The following is a 21,443-nucleotide window of genomic DNA, read 5'->3' as shown; positions in this document are numbered from 1 at the left end:
CTGCCTGGCCGCCACTGTTGGCTGGGGTCTCGTCTTGCCGCCAAAGCGCTATCACATCGGAGCTCAGCCGCAGTGCAAGGGGAGACCGTCCCGGGGGAACTACAATACCCAGCATCCTTTACGGCAGGAAGCCACTCTGACCCGCGCCAGGAGGCGCTTAAATTCAAGGCTACCCCCAGTGGAGTGGGTGACATACCTGCATCAGTCCAGAGCCCTGCTCGTTGTTGGGGGAAATTTGGGAGGCTGTTTGTGAAGCCCAAACCACTGCCTGGCCGCCACTGTTGGCTGGGGTCTCCTCCTGCTGCCGAAGCGCTATCACATCGGAGCTCGGCTGCAGTGCAAGGGGAGACCGTTCCCGGGGGAACTGCAATACTCAGCGTCCTTTGTGGCAGGAAGCCGCTCTGACCCGCACCAGGAGGCACGTAAATTCAAGGCTACCCCCTGCGTCGCGGGATCGTGCGCGGGTCGGCGCCGGGAGAAGCCCGGGACAAGGGCGGGGCCATCTGCGGCCATCAAAGGCCAGAAGAGGCCGGGACGGGGCACCCCCCTTTGATCTGAACTAAGAAAGGAAGGAAAACAAAGACAAAAGGTACAGATACCCATTGACATTCCCCAGTCTCTAACAGGTCCTTCCAAAGCGTCACCATAGTGTAACAGTTGAACTATTTCCTGGTGGTTGATGTTGATCCAGTTTTAATTCATATAAGCCATTACGCTATGACCTTCAAGGGAGATACCAGAAATAATCCCTCCCAGAGTGACTTGCATAAGGGAACGATGGACTACTACATAAAGAGGGTAACTCTCCCCATTTCCAGTGAACTAGAGAGAATAGAACGATCCCCAGTCATGGATAGTTCTTCCAGTATGTGTTCACTCTCACAGACTGCCGATGCAGCTCCAGATATATCACTGCTGGAGGAACTAAATAAAATATGTAAATCCACGTACGCGCCTGTGGAATCAGGAATTGTGCAAACTAGTGATCCTACGTGCACTATAGCAACCATAAGTCCTCAGTCCTGTAGACAATTCCAACTAAATGAAAGCCTCCCGGGTACTCCTCTTTTAGCACGACCAAAAGTAAACTTCCAATCTACAGTGTCCCCTCAGGTCTTTTCTGCTAAAAGGAAGAGAGATGGGGTTAAACAAATGGAGAGCCAGGCAAAGCAACAAAAACTAAACCCAAATCCCCCACTGCCCAACACTCCCAGCACTGCCACCGATAAAGCACCTATTCAGGCTTCTTTATTGGCCTCGATCGAAAACATGATGAAATCAATAATATCTCCCCTGATTGAAAAAATGATCAGCTTAGGGGATAGGCTCACGGGCGTCGAGGAAGCGATTAAGGCCAACTCGCTACTCATAAAAACTCTGGCAGGACCCTCTCAACCACAGCGCCCAGCCTCCACAGAAATGCCTAAAACCACCACACAAAGTAAGACCACCCATAACCAATTAGTAACCTCACAAATGACAACTTTAAACTTCTCGAAAGCAGCCACAACAGTACAGAGTTCTTACCCTAGAGTAGGGCCGAACAAAGAATCTATATTACATAAGGGGGCAGCGACTAACCATGACAATATGTCATATAAAACCAATCACCTACACTTGCCACCGGAGGCCGCTCCTTTTGTGTGCGTCCTCTCGGGAGTACCAGAACTCACAAAGGGGAAAAACGAAAGACACCAGGACCTAAGAAACAAGGTTGTGTTCTGGCTAACTAAAAATAGACCTCTGCCACCCAACATCGATGGGACTATACTAAGTGTTAGAAGGGTGGGCTGGCTAGGACCTCTTCCAAAAGACATTGCAGGCGATTTGGTACTCGTAAAATTCAGGAATAAATACGTTGTCTCACATCTCCAATCACAGCAGCCACAAATAGGAGATGGTCCTATATCCATCTGGAGCATAAGTGAATTTTACCCCAGAACATTATATGTCCAGTCCCCATGTCAAAAAGCACAGAACAATTACCTGATGGGTAGAAATGGTCTTGCATCGAGTGGTTACATCATCCCCACTTCTAATCAATTTGACCCACTTTCGGGTTTAACTTTGATGGATTAAATTGTATGGACATAGGTATTATCCTTATGGAAATTTTAAAATGCAATGAATTATAGATTCTTTCTGTAGTAACAATTCTTTTACCACCTTGTTTTTTCACAGTCTGTGACTATGGAATTACGTTTTTTTTACTGAAATCTTTGGATATTTTATTTTTCATGTGAATGTAATATTATGTGTTATGCTTTTATGGTTATATTTCTAACCGAATAAAGTACTTTGATTGATTGAAGCCGGCATAGAGGGAACTGCTCTAGACTGGATTGCGTCCTACCTTTAAAACAGAACTAATGTCATCCATACTCCACCTTTCTTGTCCAAACCATACTCCACAAAAGCAGGGGTCCCTCAAGGTTCTATCATCTCGGCCATGCTTTTTAACATCTACATTAAGTAATTACCGGCACTGATCAATACATTTCACCTTACTTGCTATAACTATGCAGATGACAAGCAAGTACTCCTTCAACTGGAATGCCCCATAGACATTGGAAAATCACCAATTTTCAGCTGTCTCAGAGCCGTGGATCAGTGGATGACCTGGAGCCATCTCAAATTGAATGCTTCAAAAACTGAAATACTCGCGTGTGGCGATTGGATACATTACAGCCCGCTTGCCGCACGGCCTGATGAACTCGGATCACTGCCTAAAGTATCGAAGGAATCCCACCATACAAGAAAAAACCATGGGTGGCACATCCTTCTCTGTTCAAGCAGCCAAACTATTGAACTCTTTACCCCCCAACATAATGTCCACTGACAACCACCTTATATTCAGAAAACTACTCAAGATTTGGCTCTTCCCTACATAAGCACCATAGGCAAAAAGAAATTTACCGCACATCTCTCTGTATATAACCATTTTTTTCACTATAGATATGAACCTATCTTTGTGTATTACTTTGTATAAACATGTAGATAATAATAAATAAATAAAAATCCTCTTTGGTCTAAATGTACATACTTCCATTGCACATCAATGTACCTTCCATGTACTTGGATCTGTGTGTCTGTTACTTTTCTCCTGAAAAAGCATATCCAATGCACTACCCTATTTCTCATCCTTTGCCTCTATCAATATATTGAATATACATATACCTACTTCCTTTATGTATATATATACTTTCAATGTAATTACGGATCTATATATTTATCACTTTCTTCTAATTTAGCATTTCCAATGCAGTACCCTATTTCTCAGCCTACACGCTCAATATATCTTCTAGCCCAACCTTCTAACTCATCTCAAACTTCTTCTACTACTCCTTGAATTGAATTGAAAATTCCATTTATATAGCGCATAACCACCCGAAGGCCTCGCAGCGCTAGGGACTGAATTCTGTGTGCGACTGCAGGGAAAGATTAATGCGCTTTTGAGAACAGATGGGTTTTCAATTCTCTCCTAAATGACATCAGGTTGCTGTTTTTCCTGAGGGACAGGGGTAGGGAGTTCCATGCCTTCGCCGCTGAATAGGTGAAAGAGCGGCCGCCCCATCGAGCTCTCTTGATTTTTACTTTGGTTGCCAGGTGCAGTGAAGCTGAACGTAGGGTTCTAAGCGGTACATACGGCGGTACTAGAGGGTACAGTACTGCCGGGCCAGTTTGATGGAGGGATTTGTGCAGGATGCACATGGCCTTGAATAGTGATCTTGAGGCTACTGGAAGCCAGTGAAGCTCCTTCAGGGCATTTCTCGCTGACTGCCAGCGAGGGATATTAAACAGTAGGCGGGCGGCGCAATTTTGAGTGACCTGAAGTTTTTTTGTCACTGATGCCGGGGCCCCAAGATATAAAACATTTCCGTAGTCCAGGCGGGAGAGAATCAGGGCCTGGACCATGACCCTCCTCGCCTGGAATGGGAGCAGAGGGAGCACTTTCCGGAGCATTTTCATTAGCCCTATGCATACCGAGGCAGTGATAGTAGCTTGGGACGAGAAGTCTAGCGCTCTGTCCAACCAGACTCCCAGACTCTTTATCTGCTCTTTAGGAGGGGGGGGAGTACCGAGACACAGAGGCCAATCATCCAGGAAGGAGGTAGGGGAGGAATTGCCAAGCACCATGATCTCGGTCTTCTCCCCATTGAGCTTGAGGTGGGAAAGTTGCATCCACCCAGCTACAGCCTCCAGACATGGACCCAAAGTGTTCGACGAACCCCCCTCGTGGTCCAAAGAGACCACGAGTTGAGTGTCGTCAGCGTAGGTGACAATCCGCACACCAAAGGGGAGAACGATCTTCTCCAGAGGCTGCATATAAACATTAAACAGCGTGGGGCTCAGGGAGGAGCCCTGAGGAACCCCACAACTGAGAAGATGTTTTGATGATGTCACCTCGCCCTCAAATACCTGGAAGAAGCGTTCCTCCAAAAAGGAGGTCAGCCACAACAGGGCTGCGCCCGACACTCCCAAGCCACTCAAGCGATGTAATAATGTGGCATGGTTCACAGTGTCGAATGCGGCACTGAGGTCCAAGAGTATGATGGCTGTTTTACCACCTTGGTCCATTATGGCTCTCGCTGCCTCCGTGACCGCTAAAAGAGCGGTCTCAGTGCCATGTTGTGGGCGAAACCCTGTTTGGGAGACCTGAAGCAATTTGTTGGATTCCAAATATTCCCCTAAGGCTTTGTTGATATGCCTCTCCAGCAACTTACTCATCCATGGAAGCAGCGAGATAGGGCGAAAATTGGATAGATTGTTAGGGTCCAAATTCGGTTTTTTTAACAAGGCCCTTACCATTGCACACTTCCAGGCGGCTGGTACAGAGTTGGAGGTAATGGAGGTATTAAGAGCCTCCAGCAAACAGGGGCGGATGGTATCCATTGCTTTGACTAAGGTCTGGGGTGGAGCCGGGTCATTTGGGGATCCTGAGGTAACCTTCTGAGCAAGAGAATCTAAAGTATTAGGGTCCAGGAGTGGAAAGGTAGCCAAGGAGCAAGAAGGGGGCAAATCTGAATCTGAGGTGGGCAGTGGATTAGTGCCCCCATCATTTGCTGCTAATTGGGAATAAATGGCCTGAATCTTCTGTGAGAAGAAAGTGGCAAGATCCTCACAGCGGGCCTGCGCCCCCTCTGATATAGGTCTCTCAACAGGAAGAGATATCAGAGATTTAGCGATCTTAAAAATTTCCCTCGGTGAATTAGCTGCCATATTAATTTTATTTTCATAAAACTTGGCTTGAGCAAGTTTTATCTCCCTCTTGTAGTGCTTTATAACTGCCCTGTACTCCAATTTTTTAGATTGAGAGCGGTCTTTCCTCCAGGCTCTCTCCGCTTTCCGGCATGTTTGTTTCAGGGCCCTAAGGGCGAGAGAGTACCAGGGAGCGACTTTGGGCCTTCTGATTGTTTGCAGGGAGCGTTTTGGAAGGACTCGATCTAGAGAGTTGGAGATCCAGTTATGAAAATTATGGACTGCTAGGTCAGGATTCTCTGTTTTTTGGGGCAGTTGTTCGGAGAGGGCCTGTTCCCAGGTGTGAATTGGAAGCGCGCTCCATTTCCTACCCCAATGCCTAGTATGGGGTGCAGAGATAATGGGAATGTTGATGGACCATGTAATGGGAATTAGACAATGGTCAGACCATGGCAGTGGTACAGGTGCTTCCACTGAGAGCGTGTCCAAATTACTGAAAACATGGTCCAGCAGATGGCCCCTGTTATGTGTCGGCTGAAACCCCTTTTGGGTAAGACCAATGGCCTGGAGGCTAGAGCGGAGGTTGTTAGCAGCGGCATTGAGGGGATCGTCTAAATGCAGATTTAGATCACCCAGCAAAGTGAAATTGGCAGAGGTAAGTACAGAGTTGGCGGCTAAATCTGTTATGTTGGCAATAAAATCACCAGAAGCGCCTGGTGGTCGATATGCCAAGATCCCAGAAAAGGTAGTAGTCGGAGACAGACATAATGAGAAATATAGGTTTTCACACGATGAAGAGGTGGAGGGGGTGATGCGACAGCTATACGTATCTTTATAAATAATAGCTAGTCCTCCACCCCTGCCTGTCTGACGATTATGACATTTGATGGTATAGCCTTGAGGAATGGCCCACACTACTGTGGGATTATTGTGGAGCTGGAGCCATGTCTCTGTTAGGAAGAGAGCCTCTGGGTTGTGCTCCTGAATCAACAGCGCCAACTCAGTATGATGCTTTGAGAGAGAACGGCAGTTGAGGAGGAGCAGCTTCAAGGTATACAAGGGCTGTCGGTCCACTCTAATGGGTGGAGAAAAGCCCCAGTTGCAGCCTTTGCAACGCAAATTGGTGGGATAGGGAGGGGCAATAATAGGACAAGAAGAAACGCTAGTGGGTCGCAGGGCATGCAGCGTAGGAGCACTGTATACAATGCGGCGCCCTACCATAGTTCAAGACCACGAAGCCCGAAGCGTCTGAACGCGGACTGGCGCAGACTGGCTTCTCTTTGGCGCCTCTTCGGCGCACTACCCTATCTCTCATCCTATACATCTATCAATATATCTCTCCATCCACTCTCTCATTTATCCCAAACCCCATACCACTACTATGATTGCCAAAATAACACTTTCAAGACTCTCTCCTACTCTCCCCCTCCTTGCATTATCTGACACCTCTTTTACTATACCGATCCCCTAAAACAAACCTTTCTAAACTTTTCCGTCTGAGCCCTCCCCTCCAAAACTCCTTTTTACTCATCCAAAAGCCTCCTCCTATTGCTAAGACCAAAAAATAAATCATTTACCCTTTTATCCCTCCACTATCCTTTTCAATCGAAATTGACAGACTAACATGTTCACTTCTCAAATTCCATATTAAACTATACTAATATACTACCCAAATAACTGAATAACATATCCACTACTCAAATTACTTCATATTTTTTTACTATACTAATTTTTCAACAGTAATCCTTAATGGGTTCGTGAGTGGCGTGCTACTCGCCAGAAAAGCGCTTCAACACCCATCAGGGGTAACAAGTGCTATATGAATGCAAATCTTTTTTCCCCTTTTATCCCTCCTCTATCCTTCTCACTCCAAGTAACTGACTAATATCCACCACTGAAATAACTTCATATTTCACCATAATAATTCACCACTAATTCTTTGTAGGCTTCCTGAATAGCATGTGTCAACAAGCGCTATATAAATACAAACCTTTGTCGTCCTCTATCCTTCGGCTATCACTCCAAATCCAAATAACTGACTAACCTATCCACCACTTAAATTGTACTTGCATGTTTCACTATACTAATTCAACACCATTAACTCAGGCAGCCCAATGGACCCATGTCCACCCAAAATAATGCATGTCTGCTCCGAACAACTGAGCATAATACTAGAGAAACTTTTTTCCCAAATCATTAAAACCAACATCTTTCCCGATGATTGGAAAATGATATCGATCAGGCCACTTTTAAAAAAGCCCAACCTGGACTGTGAAAGCCCGAACAACTACAGGCCAATAGCTAGGATCCCTTTCGCCGCCAAAATGTTAGAAAAATTATTAAATAAACAACTATCCCGGTACTTACTGGACGGCAACTGGTTGGGCCATTCGCAGTTCGGTTTCCGCGAAGGGCATGGAACAGAAACCGCCCTTATTACAGCGGTGGAGGAGCTTAGACAAGTACTTGACAACGGATCGAAGGCCGCCTTGATATTACTTGACCTATCGGCGGCCTTCGATACGGTTAGCCACGAGATCCTCATAACACGCCTGAAAACAGCACAACTGCATGAATCAGCATGTGCACTCATTGCCTCCTATCTAGAGAACAGAACGTTCTCAATAGAATCAGGAGAAGCAAAATCTAATCAATTCAATCTACCATGTGGAGTCCCGCAGGGCTCCTCGATTAGCCCCACTCTTTTTAACTTATATGTCACCCCCTCGCACAATTAATAAGGAACTGTGGATTCACCCCAATATCCTACGCCGACGACACCCAAATTGTGGTGTCAATAAATGAAGACGTAGAGAACACAACAGAAAAATTTCAAAGCTGCATGAAAAAAATCAGCCAATGGATGAGAATAAATTGTCTAAAACTAAATGGAGACAAAAGTGAGGTCATGATCCTAGGAGGGGACAAAAAAATTTGGTCCCACTCATGGTGGCCTAAAGAACTAGGAGGATGTCCTGAACCAACGGAAAAGGTAAAAAATCTGGGAATCACTCTAGACACCAATCTCTCCTTTGACGCCCAAGCGAATAAACTGGCATCATCACTGTGGTACATTCTAAAAATGATCAAGAAAATTCTACCCTATCTACCACTTGACTCACGAAAGACAGTGGTGACAGCATTAGCCTTGTCCAGACTGGACTATGGGAACGGCCTATATGCTGGAGCCAGGAAGAAAACTCTAATCAAACTTCAACGTTTGCAGAATGCAGCTGCCAGGCTGATATTAGGGATACCAAAGTTTGAAAGAATCAGTCACAAACTTAGAGACCTACACTGGCTACCAATCGAAAAAAGAATACAATTCAAAACACTGTGCTTAGCATATAAAGCAACCAATGGAACTGGATCCCAATTTTTAAAAACTCATCTAAAACTATATGAGCCAAATAGAACCCTCAGATCTGGCCAAAAGAAAATAAGCGCGGTACCAAGATTCAAGAAAGCAAACTGGGGTGGAAGGAGCTTCCTGGTACACACAGCAAGAAGCTGGAACCAACTACCGCTAGATATTAAAACAAGTCCATCACTGAAATCATTCAGAAAGCAAGTTAAAACGTGGTTGTTCTCTGCATATCCCTAAATTAACATCCTAAGAGTCAGAGTCGAATCACAGCGCCAAGACGCCTATGGGCAATCGCGCGCTTTACAAATGCACAAATCAAATCAAAATCAAATCAAATCAAATCAAACACTAATCCTCTATAGGTCCCGGAGTAGTGTGCTACTCGCCGAAAAAGAGCTCGTCAGGGATAGTAAGCGCTATATAAATGCAATTACAATACAATACAATACAATATCTGCCCAAGGGCGATTCTGTTGTGTACAGAATAAACCATGGCCTAAAGCAGTCCTTAACAATTATAGTATTAGGCAAAAAGGAGTAGTTGGAACCACCACCTATATGGGTGCAACAAGCACTCAATAATCTCTGTAAAAGATCTCTGGGTGGCTGGACCATGTGTGTGGTCCCTTTTGGCATACAAAATTTACATTCTAGATCTTGAAGGTCCAAACTTTGTGGCTGCAGCCATATCCTTTGATGTAAAGGTTCATTATGCTGTCTTACAGGATTTACAAAACTTCTGCGACGGCCAGTCCAAGTAGCCTTTGAAGACGTCTGGCTCTGCACCCAGTACCTTCCTGCTGGATTCCACAAGGTAGGGATTTTGTTCATGAACAAATTGTGGTAAAGAAGGAGTTTGGCCCATCATACTGAGCACAGGTGCTGGTACAAGAACTGTAATTTTGCCACTAAGGACAATTGTTTTGCCTTGATTAATCACATTAATTCTCATCATAATACCGATTCACAATAGTAGACCATGAGGAGTCCTTGGTAGTTCCTAACTCCTCTCACTACCGTTCAGGAAATTCCTCTGTAGCTTGTTGATCACCATCGAAGCTGTTTCTCTCCAGCTGGAGGGGCAAAGAATGAACTTTAATTTATTTCCAACCCCACTGCATATTCCGGCCACACAACTGAAGTGAGTGCTGTACTTGCTACTGCATCTACTGCAGAAGATGTCATTTCTCCCGATCCACCACTCATGGGCTATACTGGTTCTCTTGCTGTACCCCTGGCCCCAGTTTTTCAATGAAATGCTTCTGTTATTATGTGGGAACAGACGATTTTTCATATGACTCTTTTGATAGTTCCTCTGTTTTAGATACTACACCTACAAAGGCCTGTGTTTTCTTTTTATGGCTGAAACTCATTTATCTGGTCCCTCCTTGGATATGTTTGAATAACACTTTCCTTGGTTTTCCTATTCCTCTGTGAAGGGAGTGGTCCACTTTGGGTCACCCGGGTCACTCACGACCACCTCTCAGCCTTCCACATCAAATGAAGAGTCAGTCAGACAGTAGAGAATCAAAACAATATCTATTTATTCAGGCGCACTCATAGTGGAGCCCAGTCTGCCCAGTCGCTTAGGAGTTCTGCAGAGGGACTGACATCAGCACGCATAGAGATACATTATGTACATTTCAGAATCAATGAAGGCAAGCCCTGTACTGAATGTGACCTCTCACCAATAAGCCACACCCAAACAATGCACTCCCACTTTGGAGGCAAATATACCACTGCACCTTTAAATAATACACTTTGAGCAGCACTTCCTAAAGAGGAGGAAAAGACGCAGCACTCCTTTAGGCGACGCAAGAAAACAAATCCAGGTGCATTTAAAATAACACACACAAGTTTATTAATGCCACATTTTAGAATGGCAGGCCAAATATATCAATAAATGCAGATTCTCACATATAAAGTAACTAAAATGAACAATTAGAATGAAATGCATTATATACAAGAAGCAAAGAGTAGAAAATATATAACATTTTTAGGAACACCTCACCAATCGATTAAGCAACATTCTTGCCAACTCAAGCTGGGGAAGACCGTCACCAGCCCAGGAAGGAGTTCGATCAGAACTCAAATTCTGTCACCTCTACAGCAATACTTCTATTTTGTGGTGAGCTTCTGCCTGGCCCTTGAAGGTGGAGAACCGGGCCTTATGGGCCTGGCGGCGCAGGGCTCGCCCTAAATCCCCGGATTCACCTGCCTTGTCAAACAGAGAAATGAGACACTCCATTGGCCGTGGGAGCCAGGTTTTATTAGCTGCAGCCAAGCACAGTTATCCTAGAAGTTACACACGAGGTGGGTTCTGAGGAGCTGCCACTTCAATCCGTGGTGCACAGTCTTTTATAGGAACATTTTTACAACATTTACTCCTTTCGTATACAAAAACGGACCAATGAGAAAAGTTGGAAAACAAGCTATCAGGTGTCTCAAATACGCCCCTTTCTCAAACCCCGTGTGTTACCCCTCCAAACAAATTAATCAGTATGGTACCAACAATCCAATTTTCAGGTGGTAGGACATGTCTGTGTGCTTCAAAGGACAGCTGGGTAACAAGAGAACACAAGGAGAGAATAGCGAAGGCCAGTCGAATAAGATAATGTAAGGAAAGAATAGGGGAAGGCAAATAGTCAGTCGAGAAAGGGATCAATCTACCCAGACATGAATTAACAAACTCGGCCAGACCCTGACATCGGTTTCGTAAACAAGGGGATAGGAGTTACTTTTTAACAGGAGAGACACGTAGCAGCTGAGAAAAGCAAAAACACTTTGTTCGCCGTGCCACCTGTGTGAGGGCAACACAAAATGGCGACGAAGCACAAAATGGCTAAATACGGGATGAAGTCAGAAATCGAAGAACCTCAGACCCTCCTTTTGCCATTACTCAGGCAAAACATCAGAGACTCAAGGCAGTCTGAGTCAATGTCAATGGCCATGAGGTCATCGAGCTGTGGCTGCAGCATCATTCTAATATTCTCTGTTTTCCGTGACACAGGCTTTGGGACACACATGGTGGCACAAAGACCACAGATGGCAGGTCCACACTGTACACAGAGACAACCAGAAAAGATGATGGCCAAAACCATTCCAAGGAACGTTAGTATCTTCCTTCCCCAGGTGGACAGTAGTCCCCACAACCATCCCATTACAGACCAATCTCCTACGTCCTGATGTATCGACTCGGAAATTACGTGCAACTTAGAGATGGCTTGGTATACTGTAGGGGCATTATCAGGAATGTAAATGCAGCAACTAGACCTGAATAATTTACAGACTCCCCCACGATCTGCAAGGATAATGTCTTAAGCTATCCGATTTTGCAACATCATAAGACGATCCGCCTGAAGTTCAGCTGTCAGATTACTCAAGGCTTCAAAATTTACATTTATGGTAAGTTCAAGTTCCAAAATTTGTATAGTGCACTACTCACCCAGAGGGTCTCAAGGCGCTTGAGGGAGGGAGGTGCTTTACTTATCGAATAACAAAGTTTTTAGTTACTTTCTGAAGGAGAGGTGGTTCTGTGTAAGGCGGAGGTGGGTGGGGAGAGAGTTCCAGGTTTTGGCCGCTAAGTAGGAGAAGGATCTTCCCCCCATGGTGGATCTGTGGATGCGCGGAATGGCTGCGAGGGCTTGATTGGACGATTGTAGTTGGCGGGAGGGGGTGTAGAAGGATAGTCGCGTTTTAAGGCATTCGGGTCCTAGGTCGTAAAGGGCTTTGTGTGCGTGGGTGAGGAGACGGAACGTTATTCTCTTGTTGACAGGGAGCCAATGGAGGTCTTTCAGGTGGCCGGAAATGTGAGCTTGCCGAGGGATGTCGAATATGAGTATGGCTGAGGCGTTTTGGATGCGTTGGAGTTTTTTCTGTAGTTTGGCTGTGGTTCCGGCGTAAAGGGTGTTTCCGTAATCCAGTCGGCTTGTGACCAGTGCGTGGGTGACCGTCTTTCTGGTTTCGGTGAGGATCCAACTTTTTGAGCATGCGTAGGATGTTAAAGCATGATGATTAGACGGCGTTGACTTGTCTGGTCATCGAGAGGGAGGAGTCCAGGATGAAGCCCAGGTTGCGTGCGTGGTCCGTGGGTATGGGTGCGGTTCCCAGGGCCGGTGGCCACCATGAGTCCTCCCAGGCAGAGGGGGATGACCCTAAGATGAGGACTTTCGTTTTGTCCGAGTTTAATTTTAAACGGCTATTCTTCATCCACTCGGCTACTTCTTTCATTCCTTCGTGTAAGTTGGTTTTGGCGGTGTTTGGGTCTTTGGTGAGGGAGAGGATCAGCTGGGTGTCGTCTGCGTAGGAGATGATGTTGAGGTTGTGTTGGCGCGCAATGGATGCGAGGGGACTCATGTATACGTTGAAGAGGGTGGGACTGAGTGATGATCCTTGTGGTACTCCGCAGATGACTTCGGTGGCCTCTGATTTGAAAGGGGGGAGGCGGACTCTCTGGGTTCTTCCAGCGAGGAACGAGATGATCCATTCCAATGCTTTTCCTTGTATTCCGACGTTGCTGAGGCGCTGTATGAGGGTGCTATGACAGTCTGTGTCGAAGGCTGCGGAGAGGTCAAGTAAGATGAGGGCAATTGTTTCACCGTTGTCCAGTAGTGTTCGAATGTCGTCTGTTGCTGCGATGAGGGCGGTCTCGGTGTTTGGCTCGGAAGCCGGATTGTGAAGGGTAGAGGGATTTGTTGGATTCGAGGAAGTCGGCGAGCTGACTGTTGACGGCTTTCTCAATGACTTTGGCAGGGAATGGGAGGAGCGAGATGGGGCGGTAGTTCTTAAGTTCGGTGAGGTCTGCTGTGGGTTTCTTCAGAAGGGCGCTGAGTTCGGCATGTTTCCAGATTTCCGGGAAGGTAGCGGAGTTTAAGGAGCAGTTGATGACATCGCGGAGATGGGGTGCGATGATGGAGTCTGCTTTGTTGAAAATGTGGTGGGGACATGGGTCGGTTGGCGATCCTGAGTGGATTGAGTTAATCAGGCGGATGGTGTCTTCGGTGGTGATTGGGTTCCAGGCGCAGAGGTTGTTAGAGTGCGGTTTTGGTTCGGAGGTGGGTGGAGTGGACTGGTCTTCGGACAGGTTTTCAAAGCTGTTGTGTATTTCGGCGATTTTGTTGTGGTAGAATGAGGATATGGAGTCGCAGAGGTCTTGGGAGGGAGTGATGTCGTTGGTGCCGGCGGTGGGTTTAGTAAATTCTTTGATGATGTTGAATAGTTCCTTGCTGTTTTGGGCATTGTTGTCAAGTCGATCCTTGAATGCTGATTTCTTGGTGGAATGGATCAATTGGTGGTGTTTGCGGGTGGCGTTCTTGAAGGTGGCTAGGTTGTCAGTGGTTGGGTTTTTTCTACAGGTTTTCTCGAGAGTACGACAGAACTTCTTGGATTTCTTAAGATCGTCGTTGAACCAGGGGGCTTTTTTTCTGCTTTGCTTGATTAGATGGTTTTTCAAGGGTGCTAGTTCGTCTGCGCTGTGGGTGATCCATTGTGTGAGGTTAGTGCCTGCTTGGTTTGGGTCCGATGATTTGGCAGGGGGGTTTTGGTGGAGTGATGTGAAGAGCTGGTCGGTGGTGATTTTGTTCCAATTTCTTCGAGGAATAGGTTGTGGGGGGTTGTGGGTCGTGGATTTTTTGTAGTTGAAGTGAACGCAGCTGTGGTCCGTCCAATGGAGAGCTGTCGTGCGATCGAAGGAGATGTGCTTGCTGGAGGAGAAGATAGGGTCGAGCGTGTGTCCGGCAAAGTGGGTGGGGGTGTCAACAAGTTGCTTGAGTCCGCGATTGGCCAGGTTGTCCAGAAGGGTGGTGGTGTTGCTATTGTTTTTCTTTTCCAGGTGGAAGTTGAGGTCTCCCAGTAGAATGTAGTTCTCGGAGGGGAGGGCATGTGGGCTGATGAAGTCAGTGATGTCTTCGCTGAATTGTGCGCGGGGTCCTGGTGGTCTGTAGATGAGGGTGCCTCTGAGTGTGGTTTTGGGGTCAGTGTGAATCTGGAAGTGCAGGTGTTCGGCGGTAGCGAGGTTATCGTTGGAGCTGGTCGTGATGCGGATGGTGTTCTTATGGACGATGGCGATGCCTCCTCCTGTTTGGTTGGTGCGATCTTATCAGATGATCTTGTAGGCGTCCGGGATGGCTATGGCGATGTCGGGCGCTGATGAGGCGTTCATCCATGTTTCTGTAAGGAAGGCGACGTCCAGCGATGTAGTGTCGAGTAGGTTCCAGAGTTCAATGGAGTGTCTGTGGACTGAGCGGGTGTTGAGCAGGATGCACTTTAGGTGGTTAGTGTCGGAGCTTTGTTTGGAGTTTGTGGATTTGGTGTGGGTCTTGATGCAGTCGAACTTGCAGGAGTGGCAGGTGAAGGGTCCATGGGTGTGTCCTGGGGCGGCTTGGTAGCAGTTTGGGATTCGGCCGGGGTTAAGGGCTGAGAGGGTTGTGGCGTCGTATTTTATGCGGGTGGAGTGGGAATTGCGGAGGCAGGGAGTCTGGCGCTGGGCGCGGTCCAGGCGCGGTCCAGGCGCAGACGGGCGTAGACGGGCTTACCTTTGGAGCACCTTCTGCACGCATTGGGTGCGGCCGCTGCGCGTGGAAGCTGCGCGCAAAGGCATCTGTCATAAGAGGGTAGTGGGGGGGAGGGGCAAGGGAGGAGCAGCTGGGAGGCGGGAGCGGGGTGGAGAGCCGGGCAGGGAGGCACAACAACAAATAACAAAATGGCAGCAGGCCAAAATCGAAACTGGATTGGGGCACAACCTTAGATAAACGCTATGCACAAATGAAATTATTCAGCCAAAGGCAGCCAAGCACAATACAATGCTACTGAATGCGCGCTTTCAAAATATAGCGCTACGATAAATATATAAACAGCAGACAGGCACTAATGCTCGTTTTCGAAATTTAGCGCTACGATAAAAATATTAATAGCAGACAGGCACTAATGGAAGTGGGAGCAATGCGAGTTCATGAACTATCTGGCAATAAAGCAATCTGGCAGTGTAAAGCGCTACGATACCACAGCAGTGCGGGGAGCAGCGTGGGGAGCGACCGCTTCTGAAGGCTTCAGGATGGTCACAGCGCTAATGCAGGAGGGTAAAGCCTATAGTATCAGTGGGAGGGAGGAGCAGCTGGGAGGCAGGAGCGGGTTGGAGAGCCGGGCAGGGAGGCACAACAACAAATAACAAAATGGCAGCAGGCCAAAATCGAAACTGGATTGGGGCACAACCTTAGATAAACGCTATGCACAAATGAAATTATTCAGCCAAAGGCAGCCAAGCACAATACAATGCTACTGAATGTGCGCTTTCAAAATATAGCGCTACAATAAATATATAAACAGCAGACAGGCACTAATGCGCGTTTTCGAAATATAGTGCTACGATAAAAATATTAATAGCAGACAGGCACTAATGGAAGTGGGAGCAATGCGAGTTCACGAACTATCTGGCAGTAAAGCAATCTGGCAGTGTAAAGCGCTACGATACCACAGCAGTGCGGGGAGCAGGGTGGGGAGTGACCGCTTCTGAAGGCTTCAGGACGGTCACAGCGCTAATGCAGGAGGGTAAAGCCTATAGTATCAGTGGGAGGAAGGAGCAGCTGGGAGGCGGGAGCGGGGTGGAGAGCCGGGCAGGGAGGCACAACAACAAATAACAAAATGGCAGCAGGCCAAAATCAAAACTGGATTGGGGCACAACCTTAGATAAACGCTATGCACAAATGAAATTATTCAGCCAAAGGCAGCCAAGCACAATACAATGCTACTGAATGCGCGCTTTCAAAATATAGCGCTACGATAAATATATAAACAGCAGACAGGCACTAATGCGCGTTTTCTAAATATAGCGCTACAATAAAAATAATAATAGCAGACAGGCACTAATGGAAGTGGGAGCAATGCGAGTTCACGAACTATCTGGCAGTAAAGCAATCTGGCAGTGTAAAGCGCTACGATACCACAGCAGTGCGGGGAGCAGCGTGGGGAGCGACCGCTTCTGAAGGCTTCAGGACGGTCACAGCGCTAATGCAGGAGGGTAAAGCCTATAGTATCAGTGGGAGGGAGGAGCAGCTGGGAGGCGGGAGCGGGGTGGAGAGCAGGGCAGGGAGGCACAACAACAAATAACAAAATGGCAGCAGGCCAAAATCGAAACTGGATTGGGGCACAACCTTAGACACGAGATAGCTGTCTGATGTTTCTATTGTTGGCCATTGGACCCAAAAAGGGAGAAATCCCTTAATGAAATCTCCTATTTCTTGTCCAGCGGTGTATGTAGAATCAATATCCCCTCTACCATATCTTTTCCTGTGATAACCTGAAGGAGCAGTATATGTTGGGGGAAGAAGAAAAACCACGTAACATGTTCCTGAAAAGTAGGTAGGAAGCTACCGATAGACCCTGTCATGGCAGATAAAATAGGTGCCTTGTGATGGTACTAACGGTGAGGAGAGTTGAGGCGTATAAACATAAGTGTGAGAACAAACACTCTTCTCCTGCTGATGTTTAACATTCCGGCCATTAATTTGCAGACAAAAATTACCTTGATGAGGTACAGTCCAAATTGGTGGGGATCTCCCTCGTCTAGCCTTATCTGTAAGGCTAGTAACATAACTAGTCACATTCCAGCCATCATATGATCGTTTCTCATCACCGGGAATCTTACTAATCTCAGCAATTTTAGCCATAGTCACTATTCCCTTTATCAATGAACTGTGACTAAAATCTGCTCCACCACCATATGGACTACCAGGAGGATACCGCAGTTGGTTCTGATAAATATTAGAGAATATTGCCAAATAAGCCCAAGTGGAGCCTTCATAGGAAAATGGAAGGACTAAGTATGGCATCCCTCTTTCTGTATTATGAGGCATGAGCCCACAGACCCAACAAGCAGTGGTATTCCTTACCAGTTGATGCTGATGCAATAACTGAATGAATGAATTATTGAAATATTACGTTCTTCTAATCTGCTCATGTTCTGGGAGTGTATGAGACCGATGTGGGGAGGCAGTGGTAGGGAGAGATAGGGAGGCAGAGGTTGGAACAGGTGCTTGCTGCCTAATATAAACAACCCAGCTTATACATGCCAATGAAATACATGAACATATTAAAATACATAAAATCACGCCACATGGACTAACCATCAGTCCTTTATGTTTCGTTTTTATCTTTACATTATTATCATTATTTCCCACTTTATCATCCATTACTCTAAGGCGTTGCTCACGGCAATCTTCCTAGATCACTTTAGCTGTGGTTGTTAGACGTCCTATGACACTGCAAGTCCTGCAGACCTATGTCACTACTCAGGTTATCTTCATGGCAACATATGAGCAACATTTTATACTGAACACCTTGAATCCATATAGATCTAGGATAAAAACTTGGATGCGTTATATAGACGATATCATCATGATTTGGGAAGGAGGACAGACAGAACGGACATAATTCCACACACGGCTCAATGAGAGGTCCCCAGACATACAGTTTACTGTGGAATCCAGTTCCTCTACCATTAACTTTCTGGATTTATCTATCTATGTGCAAGAAGAGAAGTTATGTACCACACTATACAGAAAACCAGCGGAAAGAAACTCCCTATTACAATATTCCAGTCATCACCCCAGAGCTCTACGAGACAATTTGCCCTTTGGGCAATTTCTACGCATAAGACGGAATTGCTCTATGAAAGAGAACTATATGGCTGAGTCTGAAGAGCTAATTCAACGTCTGGTGGACCGAGGATACCCCAAAAGGATGGTCAAACGAGAAAGGAAACGACCATGGTTTAGTCCCCGTGAATTGTTCCTACAAGGAAGCAGAAGAGAGGAACCAGAGGGAGACCGTATAATATGTGTTACATTTTCCACTAAAAGCAATGAGATCAAAAAAGTCATAAACAAACATTGGAATTTGATTAGCGATGATGTTGGGATAATAAATCCACCAATGCATTTGTTCAGGAAAGCAAAAAACATCCGTGAACATGTGGTCTGCTCATATTTAGAGACACCAGCACCGGCATCACTAACATCGATGTGGAATTTACAACCCATTGTTGGACACCACAGGTGTGGTAATTGTAAAACCTGTGCCAATACCATTCAAACGAAAGAGTTTCTCTATAAACATCACAGAATTACTCTTAAGGACTACACAAACTGCAACACCATGGATGTCATTTACTGGATTATATTTCCCTGCAAGATGATATATGTAGAGCAAACACAACAGAAAGTGAGATCAAGAATTCTCCAACACAGCAGTCACATTAGATGTGAAACAGTGGGTGCCCCATTGGTGGACCATTGTAAAATACAGGGACATGGACCAGACTGTCTCAGGTGGGTCGTCTTGGAGAAAGTGAACCTTGGACCCAGGGGTGGTAACATCAGCTCATTGTTGAATCTGCGTGAGATGAAATGGATAACCCGTTTCAATTCCACCAATGAGGGACTTAATGAATTAGACAGTAGTTTCATACAAATGGCAACAATGTAGTGTACATGTCAGCCTACCTATAAGTGACTTCCACACATATTATAGGTTTCTGAGATTCTCTAATATACTTAACTTTACTCCATTCATCTAACTGTGAGTCCACTTTTTACTGTCAGGGATATTGACGCTATGTACATGTAGTAATAAATAATAATTGTTATTGTGCACAGACTGCTATAACGCCCTGTGAGGTAGTTGGGCCAACAAACCAACGAAGAGCACATTTGGTTGTCATCTTTCTGGACCACTATAACACCCTGCGAGGCAGTTACGTGGTCTAGCTCATTAACATAATAATGTGGGAATCATTGAATGTTTTCCTAATGTTCTGGAGAAATTGACTGTTAAGTAGTCATGCGGTCAACGAATATACTGAGAGCCCAACAGGTTGCTTTCTTTATAGACTACCTTAATACCCTGCGAGGCAGTTACATGGTCTAGCTAGAGACAACACTGGGTCTTAGTCGATATGCCTATCGATCATTATATATATTTATCGGAAATGCTATAATTGAATATGGGCACATTTGGCACGTTTTTATTTTTAATTTAATATAGGTCAAACTTTACCCTACGGCTGTCACTATACGCCGTATTCGACATAAGATAATACCAATATTCCATCTCATTATATGACTACCGAATCACTTCCTGAGCAATTAATGGGGGACTGAATGTCGACAATTTTGGAGCGCGCAATATAGACACCCGAGTATGGGTTTAACTTCACTCAATGCCCTTTGCTTTTTGCCCGACTAATATATTGGAGATACATACAAATACTATGCCTCTTTTTTCTGTGGCTACTCCAGGTTACCATAGAGATATGGTTTTAGTCTTTTTACCATTACTACCGCAATCACGTGATGCGGAAGTCTGCCCGCTTCTACATACGCGGTGCAAATAACTCCAGATGAGCTCCCGATCATCCAGGAGACTGCCGGGGACGCAAATCCACAACCCGATTCCTTCAGGTACTGATGGCTAGTTTATTATTTATTCTGGTGGAGAAGCGTGGCTCAGTGGTTAGAGGCGGCAGACCCGGAAGCTGAGATCGACCGTGGACCAGGGTTCGATTCCCCGCCTCGGCGGGTCTCGGGCTCAAAATTCCATGGACTCGACAATTCTCGCTCTGGTGCCTACTCAACTCACAGGGTCACACTCTGCGACTCTGGGCAATAGCTTGCTTAATCTCCACTACGGCCCCTCGCGGCGGGATGCCTGGCTTTCACCTTGTGGACACCCTGCAGTGGTTTCTCACAGGGGAATACCAGGACGGGTTCCCTAAGCAAGCGCCGGGACGCTTACGGGCAGCTGTGCGCTTTACAAGTCCAGCACATTTACAAGTCCAGCACATATTTGTTGGAATCTGTTTAGGAATATAACTTTTAGGCGGGAAGCCGTGAGACTAAATCCTGCTCCGATTTTCTTCCCCAGTGGCTGAGTCAAGAAGTAATACGGACCCTGGCTCACGCACGCGCGCCCAGAAACAGGTAATCCTCCCTTGTTTCCACTTGTGGAATCACCACCTAGCAACGTGTGACCAATATGATAATTATGGCCCGATTCCGTTCCCTCTAGGTGTACCACAATAATGAGGACCTACTGATCACCAGTAAGGTAAACAAACTGTGTATATCCCCATGTTAAATTGTAAGATAAGAACTTTAGGACATAGACTCTACAACTAGTGTTTATATAATGTTTTTCAGGAAACGTGATTTTGAGGCAGCTCCATGATTCGAATATAAGGTAAATCTCGACAATCAATACCCGTGCCCGTATAACGTTTTCCATTAAGTATATTGTGTAGGCCACCCCAAGTTCATAAACAAGGTATATCTCGACTATCTCCGTTGAGACCGGTCTGATTTGTTTTTTTCCATCTGGTTTTTCAATCTGATTCTTTCAATCACATTCCTATAAATCAATTCTCTGACCTTTTTGACCTCAGACAGAACTCAGTCAATTCGGTCCGCATTAGACAGAATCCTTGCCCCTTTCATAATCCGACCTCAATATGGTCCGGCCTGACAAGCATATGGTCCCGTACCACTGTATGATGTACTTTGATGTACCTCTGTGTAAATTTCCCCATTAAGTGAATTTTTAATAATTTTAATAATCTTTCCTTATAGGACATGCCCACCCTTTCCCCCTTGTCCTGAAGAAGACCCGCCATGTAAGGGGCAACATCCCTACAACGAGGGTCAAAACGTTGACTTTCATATTGGAACACATAACCAGAGTGTTATTTTGAACACCGGTTGCAATGTGATGTTATCATTATAATAATACCAACAGAACTCTGGATGTACTCCTGTATGGCTCTTTTGAGAAGCCATTGTCTATTGTTAAAAGAAATTTACAATTGTCTTGTCACTTTACCTACCTGCAC

The sequence above is a fragment of the Lissotriton vulgaris genome, chromosome 5, assembly GCF_964263255.1.
Source record: "Lissotriton vulgaris chromosome 5, aLisVul1.2, whole genome shotgun sequence".
NCBI lineage: Eukaryota > Metazoa > Chordata > Amphibia > Caudata > Salamandridae > Lissotriton > Lissotriton vulgaris.
The sequence above is the reverse complement of the archived record's forward strand: the minus strand, read 5'-3'. Positions refer to the sequence as shown.